This window comes from Ruditapes philippinarum, unplaced genomic scaffold, assembly GCF_026571515.1.
Source record: "Ruditapes philippinarum isolate M1 unplaced genomic scaffold, ASM2657151v2 ctg1705_1_1_1_1, whole genome shotgun sequence".
Classification (NCBI taxonomy): Eukaryota; Metazoa; Mollusca; class Bivalvia; order Venerida; family Veneridae; genus Ruditapes; species Ruditapes philippinarum.
Window position 1 is genome coordinate 1,051 of NW_026860104.1, and position 8,686 is coordinate 9,736.

Below are 8,686 nucleotides of genomic sequence, written 5' to 3' on the forward strand. Positions count from 1 at the left end.
GAGTTTAAAGGTTACGCTTACGGAGATACAAAAGCAATATGTGCACTTTTTGAGTTAAGTAAACAAAAAAAAAGAGGAAATGAACTTAAGTTAATAATTAGCTTCTTCGTTACTCGGTAGCACTTCCAAATCTACACACTTAAATGCTAGCAAATATGTATTTAGCTTAATACGTAATGCTCAGGATTTAACTTTGCGTATATTCATTGCAAAATTATTGGCAAGGGTATCATACTTAAAAATCCATATGTGATTGAATGTAACGTAAACAAATGATGTGTTGACACATTAGTAATATCTGTCATATGTTGCGGTTCGGATCGAAATATCCCGAGGTTACCGAGGGACGGATATTCCGATCCGAAGCGCAAACATATGTCATATATCTTTTCTTGCATATTCTACCATATTCTATTATATTTTAAGTTCTTTATCTTTATTTTCAATTGAAATTCATATCATTACAGCCGTAACTATTTATGAAATTACAACTTCATTCATAACGGTAAAATGACGTCATCCTAAGCGTGCTATTGTACAGCACGCCACTCATCTGGCACCCCCCCCCCACACACACACATATCCCAGATGAAATTTCCGGCATGGGTAAAACTAATGGAAACGCCAGTCCGACATACAAGAAACATGTATATGCTTAGAATGTACATCCAACAACAATGCAATATCACATTTTTTGATCAACTCAATTCTTTAGTGAATTTCAACATTTTATAGGACATGCATAACCTTTCAAATACCAAACTTGACGCTATGCTGGAATATCTTCTCTTGAACACATGCGCAATAAACCCAAACGAGCACCTCTCCTTTTATTATAATTAATGTGAATGTATGTATAAGATATATCTATATTTTCTGTTTCAAAACTATGAAGATGGGTAACACGACGTACGACGAAATCTTTTTATTCATTAACCACATGTGACGAACTGTACACTGAAAGATATGTACCGTGGTGAATATTTGTAAGAACCGAATTATCCTAAAACCTTATGGCCTCAACCTTTAAGCCTAAAACAAATATGCAAACATGCAGTAAACCCCCTCCATATTGCATGCCCCCTATCATTATAACGGTTGAAGGCGTTGATAAGTTACTATCAGGTTTAAATCCTAGTAAGGCACAAGGCCCAGATCAAATATCGCCACGGGTCCTTAAAGAACTCCACAATGAAATAGCACCTATCCTCGCCCATATATTCAGGTTATCTTTAGAAACAGGTATTGTGCCTGATGATTGGAAAAATGCAACAATAGCCCCAGTATATAAAAAAGGTCACAAATCAAAAGCCAGCAATTACAGACCAATATCCCTTACTTGTATCTCCTCTAAATTAATGGAACATATTATAGTCTCAAACTTGATGACCTATTTTGACAAGCATAGTATCCTTAGTCCCTACCAACGTGGCTTTCGGTCAAAACGTAGTTGCGAAACCCAACTGCTGAGTTTCTCCCAAGAAGTTTTTGACAACTTAGACAGTGGACAACAGACAGACGTGATTGTGATGCATTTTTCAAAGGCCTTCGACAAAGTCGACCATCACAAATTGATCCACAAGCTAAACACAATGGGTGTTAATAAACAGGTATCCACCTGGGTCAGGTCATTTCTTCGCCACCGTAGCCAAAGGGTTGCAGTGGAAGGTCAAATCTCCGACCAACTACCAGTGTTATCCGGTGTCCCTCAGGGTTCAGTCCTAGGACCCTGTCTGTTCCTGGCATATATCAATGATTTGCCAGAAACAGTCAAAAGTAAAACCAGGTTATTTGCGGATGACACTATAGTCTATTTGACAATTAAAGACCAGACTGACGCTGAAAGACTACAGGACGACCTACATAAACTTGAAGTTTGGGAACGGGACTGGGCTATGGAGTTCAACCCAGACAAGTGTGAGGTGCTGAGGATCACCCGTAAAAAGAACCCCACCATCTTGCCATACACCCTTCATAATAAAACTCTCAAATCAGCAGAATCTGCAAAATACCTTGGAGTAACTATCTCTAAAGATCTAAACTGGACACAGCATATAAATAACATCACCTCCAAGGCCAAAAATTCTCTAAGATTCATCCAGAGAAACGTCAAAACCCAAAACAGGCAACTCAAAACATCAGCCTATGTTACTTATGTCCGACCACAACTAGAATATTGTTCCACCATATGGCACCCCTGGCAGAAACATCTAAGTCATAAGATTGAAAGTGTCCAACGAGCTGCGGCCAGATATGTCTGTAATAATTATAATTTCGACAGAAGTGTAACCCAAATGCTAAATGAACTTGGGTGGCCTTCCCTAGAAAGCCGCAGACTCCAGTCCTCTCTAGTAGTGTTCTACAAAATCCAATACAAACTTGTATATGTTGACCATAACCATCTGACCCCAACTAGAAATCTGAACTTCCTGATCCCCAAGTCCCGTACCCAATATCATCTAAATTCCTACTTCCCTAGAACTCTCAGGTATTGGAATAGCCTTCCATATCAGGTCAAATCCAGTCCCAGCCTAGATACCTTCAAGGATAGGCTGGCGACAGTCACCTTCTAGTCCCCTCCCCAGTATGTTTTTAATCTTGCACTATTCTTTTTATCCTGCACCTTTTTTTATCTGTGATCTTTATCTTTTAGTATGCACTAATTCTTTTAACACAGTTTTCCTAACAAGCGCCTCCCAGTCATAGTCAGAATTGATTGTTCGGGAGTAACATGTAGATAGATAGATAGAACCTCCTATTTCTGAGCAAGTCAGTTATTCTTATGCTTGACCTTAAGCGAACAAATTTAACTTTCACGGGACAACATTTGCCATGTAAAATACGACTGCTTGGTTATTGCCTCGGTATACCAAAATGAGATATCAAATCTGACGGAAACATATTATTCAAATATCTAAACAGTCACTTTCGTCACTCAAACTTTTCTACCAATTCTTTGTAGGACTTGAATGCGCTATAGTTATCTTGCATTGCTCCTTTTGGGTATTTTGACCTCTTTTTGTATACTAGCGTCTATTACAAATACAATACAGGTACACCATCAATATGAACATTACCAAACGTGCCGAAATAGGAGATCACCGGGAATAATAGAAGTCGCAATTACTAGTTTATAATTGGACCTTTTTTGTTATTTCACGGTGATTTTAACAGTTTGTCAGTATCTTGGCGGCTTATCAACTTTACAGGGTTTTCTGACCTTACTATTTTTCTACAAGAGACCAACGAGAAAATTTGCGAACAAACCAAATGTTCGGTATAAATTGTCACGGAGAATTCACTGAAAATGTTAAGAATATGACCTTTGGTGTGTTATTGTATAATCATGTAAACAAGGGCAGCATTGTCGCAAAATACCCCCGTCACAAAAGCTTTTGACGGAGATGTGGGCATAATAGATTTACATGTAGGAGATTTGTTCTCGGCAATTTCCGGAAAATATCTGGATATTTATCATCTCTAGTGACCTTGACATTAACCTAAATTACATGTGTCACACTTGTAGTCATTATATTTTATCATCATTAGTGACAATGACTATCATCTTTGGTGGCCTTGACTTTGCATATATAAACCTAAATCACACGTTTCACAACAGTACTGTAGTCATGATTGGCGTCCGCGCCGAAGCGCGGCGCCTATTGGAATGAAATGAGATTTTGTGAAAGGGCGACAGCGACTTCTCGAGCCTTTTATAGTTGCCAATAATAAAAGCCGATCATTCCGATCGGTATGAGGGTGCTTGATTATTAATTAGTCGCGATATATACAATGAATGGCGAACTGGAGAATTTCGCAATGCAAACATTTTCAAATGAAATAACCTTTTCCGTCAATAAATTAAATCGCGCTCTTCGGGGTATTTTTGCTTATCATTTTGTAGTACACAGTGGGTTATTATGGTGTGTTATTCCGAAAATGTTATATATGTATACCGACAATAAATAAATTTTGATTTGATTTGATTTGTAAGCTGTTAATAGAATGATGAGTTGATGACCTAAATATTCCGAAAATCTATTTATAGAGGGATGTACTCCTATCGGTAATTCCCGGTCTCTCCCGGGATTTACTAATGACCGGCGAATAGTACCACACGTTTATTGTCCGGTCTCTCCCGGTTTTGGAGTAGATGTTTGATATCGTTACAGAACAGAACAAATAGTTTACAGATAAATAAGCTTTTTGTCAAAATGAATGTTTGTCACTTAGTTTGGTTACAATAATTAATAAACACAGATCAACTCTCGAATTGATTGATTATTATTATACATAAAAAAACCAACAACACAAATCGCATGTTATATTTTATCTATATGAGATAAAAACAATAAATATGTACAATAATTGAGAAAAAATGTACATTTTTATGGCATTAATATTACACTATCAACTTTAAAACATTTTATTTAATTTGTTATTCGTGTTTAGTAAAGATTCCGAGGAATTATTCAAAGTTACAAATCAGATTTTATGAATTATTCAATCGATTGATAATTTAAAAAATGATAAAGAAAAATACAAATGTACATGTATATGGTTTAAGAATAAACAATATTATATATTGAAAGATTAACCATGATTTACTGACTTTTTCCAGTTAAGTTTTGACTTAAATATTATCGTCGATCATAATGACAATTGAATTCTTAAAATAGTAGTAAACGTAAAAACTCAGTATTAAAATTGCGCATAAAACACACACAAAAAAAAGAAAAGAAAACAATATTCATAAAATCTGTATTTTTTTTTATTAAAATAGAAATTACATTTATTGTATAATAAACAATTATGCTCAACATGATCAACATGGTAATATAACAAGTGTCATATTGATACTTAGTGTGAACAGATTCTTTAAGAGGGGGTCCTCGCTAATAGCGATAACATAATAAGGGACAATTACACAAGTATGGTGTTGATCATGCGTTACACATATGGATTATAAATGATTGTATACATGTATATCCGTTGCTATTAATAACCACGATCATAAAGAAATAACAAGTAATATTCTAATTTCTAGCATGCCGATCAAATTTATAAATAATGAACAATGTCTTTCGTCCGTTCATTCAAAAGTGATATACAATTCTGGTAAAACCCAATGAACCATTGAACAGTTTATAAGAATATCTTGTCATCATATATCTACTAGTTCATCTGCACCTGCTGTTTGGACGCCCTTTGATGCTTTGCATCAATGCTTTTCTTGTTACCATTTGTATTTCAATCCCTAAATATTGACATTGGCCGTAGATACCTAAATTTTGCACGCGACACTCCGCCTCACAATGGTGAACATTTGTGCCAAGTTATATTGACATGCCTCTATGCATGTAGAATGTTTGCTCCAGACAAGCGTTTTTCAATGACCTCTAAGTGTGACCTTGACCTTTGACCTAGAGACATGGTTCATGCGCGCGATACGGCTTCTCATAGTGGTGAACATTTCTATGAAGTTTCATTAATATTCCTCCATGTGTGTAAGACAAAAAATGGCCGCCGCACGCCGAGCCGCCCGTCAGGAGGGAAATAAATGTACGACCCGTTTTTTTCAAACAGGGCGTATAAACACATTTTGTTATATTACATCTAACTTTGCCAGAGTAACTCCTAGTAAAACTAGAACTATCACTAAATGTGATTAATACCCCTAAAAGACTGCTTCGGAAATGAGGATGTTACTAGTAACAGAATACCTTGTAAAAGAATTGAAATATAGAGTTATGGTTGAGGGCAATTAAAGATAGTTGTGGTTCTTATATGTTGCATTTCCTTTCAATGTGGTTGGCCATTGCTGAAGTTTAATTGAATTACTCTGTAATAAGTCCAGAAAGACAAAGAAAAGAAACAAAGGGCAATAATTCTAAAACTGAAGATAGAGTTATAGTTCTTGTGCACTGCACTTCGTCTTATTGTGCTTGACCACTGTATGAGGTTGTGTTGAATTCCAACCAGTACGTTTTAAGTTATGCTCCTGACAAGGAAAAGGATCAAAGGGCAGTAAATCTGTTATTTTGCCAAAATGGAGTTATGGCTCTTGTGCACTGCACTTCCTTTTAATGTCCTTGACAACTGTATGAAGTTGTATTGAATTACAAACAGTAGTTTTCAAGCTATGCCCCAGACAAGGAAAAGTAACAAAGGGCAATAACTTTGTAATTAGTCAAGATAGAGTTATGGTTCTTATGCACTGCACTTCCTCTCAATGTGCTTGACCATTGTATGTAGTTATATTGAATTCCAACTATTAGTCTTCAAGTTATGGTCCGGACAAAAAAAATCAATGGAAAGGTAACAAAGGGCAAAAACTCTGTAATTACTTTAGATAGAGTTATGGTTCTTGTGCACTGCACTTCCCCTTATTGTGTTTGACAATTGTATGAAGTTGTTTTAATTCCAACCAGTTGTTTTCAAGTTAAGCCCCGGAAAAGGAAAAGTAACAAAGGGCAATAACTCTGTAATTAGTCAAGATAGAGTTATGGTGCTTATGCATTGCACTTCCTCTCAATGTGCTTGACCATTGTATGTAGTTATATTGAATTCAAACTATTAGTCTTCAAGTTATGGTCCGGACAAAAAAAGCAACGGAAAGCAACAAAGGGCAAAAACTCTGTAATTACTTTAGATAGAGTTATTGTTCTTGTGCACTGCACTTCCCCTTATTGTGTTTGACAATTGTATGAAGTTATTTTGAATTCCAAACAGTAGTTTTCAAGTTATGCCCCGGACAAGGAAAAGTAACAAAAGCAATAACTCTTTAATTAGTCAAGATAGAGTTATGGTTCTTGTGCACTGCACTTCCTCTCAAATTGCTTGACCATTGTATGTATTTATATTGAATTCCAACCATTAGTCTTCAAGTTTTTTTTTAATGCGTTTATTTAAGGTCGCCGCCGGAAAGCCCATATGGGCGACCGTCCACTCAAGTCGGGTCATCCTAGAGCGTCCCGCCGAGATTTTTCGTCGATTATTTTCCAGCTTTATTGGTGGAGGAAGACCCCAGGTGCCCCTCCGGGCATTATTTCAGGCACGAGCGGGCACCTGGGTAGAACCACCGACCTTCCGTAAGCCAGCTGGATGGCTTCCTCACATGAAAGATTTCGACCCGAGTGAGGATCGAACCTACAGTGGTGAGGGACCTGTGATCTCAAGTCAGCGACTTTAACCACACGGCCACGGAGGCCCCGTCAAGTTATGCTCCGGACAAGGAAAATGCAACGGACGTCCAACCGCCCGACCACCGGGTGACTCCTATATACCCCCCCCCCCCACACACACACACTTCGTTTTTTGGGTATAATTAGGAGATCTAAGCCTCAAACTTTGAAGAACTTGAAATACATTATGGATTTGCACAGACTAAAGCTATCAGTTCTAGTTACATATAATGATACCAATTTGCCTAACCAATTTTAAGTGCAAAATAGAAATTTAAGCAACTGCAAAAATGTATATACAAGGTAGATAACTCGGTGTTTAGGTTTAGGTATTTTGTGACTTGAGTTGTGTGTAAATTAAAGAATAAAGACATATTTAAGCTGCGCATTTATCACACAAAAACCTTGCTATACCGGTGAAAGAATTTGTGTGGTGGTGGTGGTAGTTTACACCCCGGATCACGACAGTAGGTCACATTGAATGCTCCAGAGAACAGTTCAGCCACTAAGCCTTTCCTAGGCAGGCGATAAAACAGTTAACCCTTACTAGTTGCCTTCACTTTCGCAGTAAACACATGTTATAGCAGAGGTTCAATGCGAATGACCGTAGACGTGATCATTCACAACGGAAGTGACGTGCACGGTCCGAGAATCACAATTAATAAACGCTTTACCTATTGAGCTAACCGGGCGGTTCTGAAAGAATTGTTTGTGTGCAGTCTATGCTTAATAAGATTTCATCGGCAAATTAAGGTACATTGTAAAGGGTTAATTTTGAAGCACAAAATGGTGATAATTTACAATCCTGCAATTTCTAAGGAGCATTCAGCAATCACTGTACAGCGGTCAATGAGCACCTTACCATACAGTTACCCGATAAAATGAGGTAGCCCTTAAATAGGCCCCTTCCTCTTCGTCCATTTCTACTTTGTAGGGCAATTCCCCTGACTTTTGTCAGAGAATTGATATTTATCTATTATCGCCGTCTCGAGTTCATCAACAACGTGCATAGAGAACTCTATAGATAAATGTTCTATAACTGTTGCAATTACACAGCATATTCTGTGCTAGGATTGTTTCCCTTGATACTTTAATAGTGGAAAAAAATGGATGTGTCATGTAACTTGCAAATATTTTGTCTCTGTGCAATTGTCCAATTTATCTTGAAAGCTTAACATTATGAAAGGTCATACATACATTACAATTATTCTATGCCTGCCTTTGGAAGCATAAAAATCATAACATAATGATTTGAGACAGAAAAATGTATTGCCTTACTGTCCTTTTCACAACTGATCTTAAAATGGTTGCAATGACCTATCATTATATGCTAAATAAACACTATTATTGAATAGCACATTACGTAGTGGCTGTCCTTTTTGTAAAGATTACAGAAACATCTTTCTTATACTTTGTTTGGCTGTTCCAGTCACAATGATATTGTAATGCCATATGGCAACTTCTGAGCTTTACTGATTGAGGAAGATCTCTGGTTTCCCTCT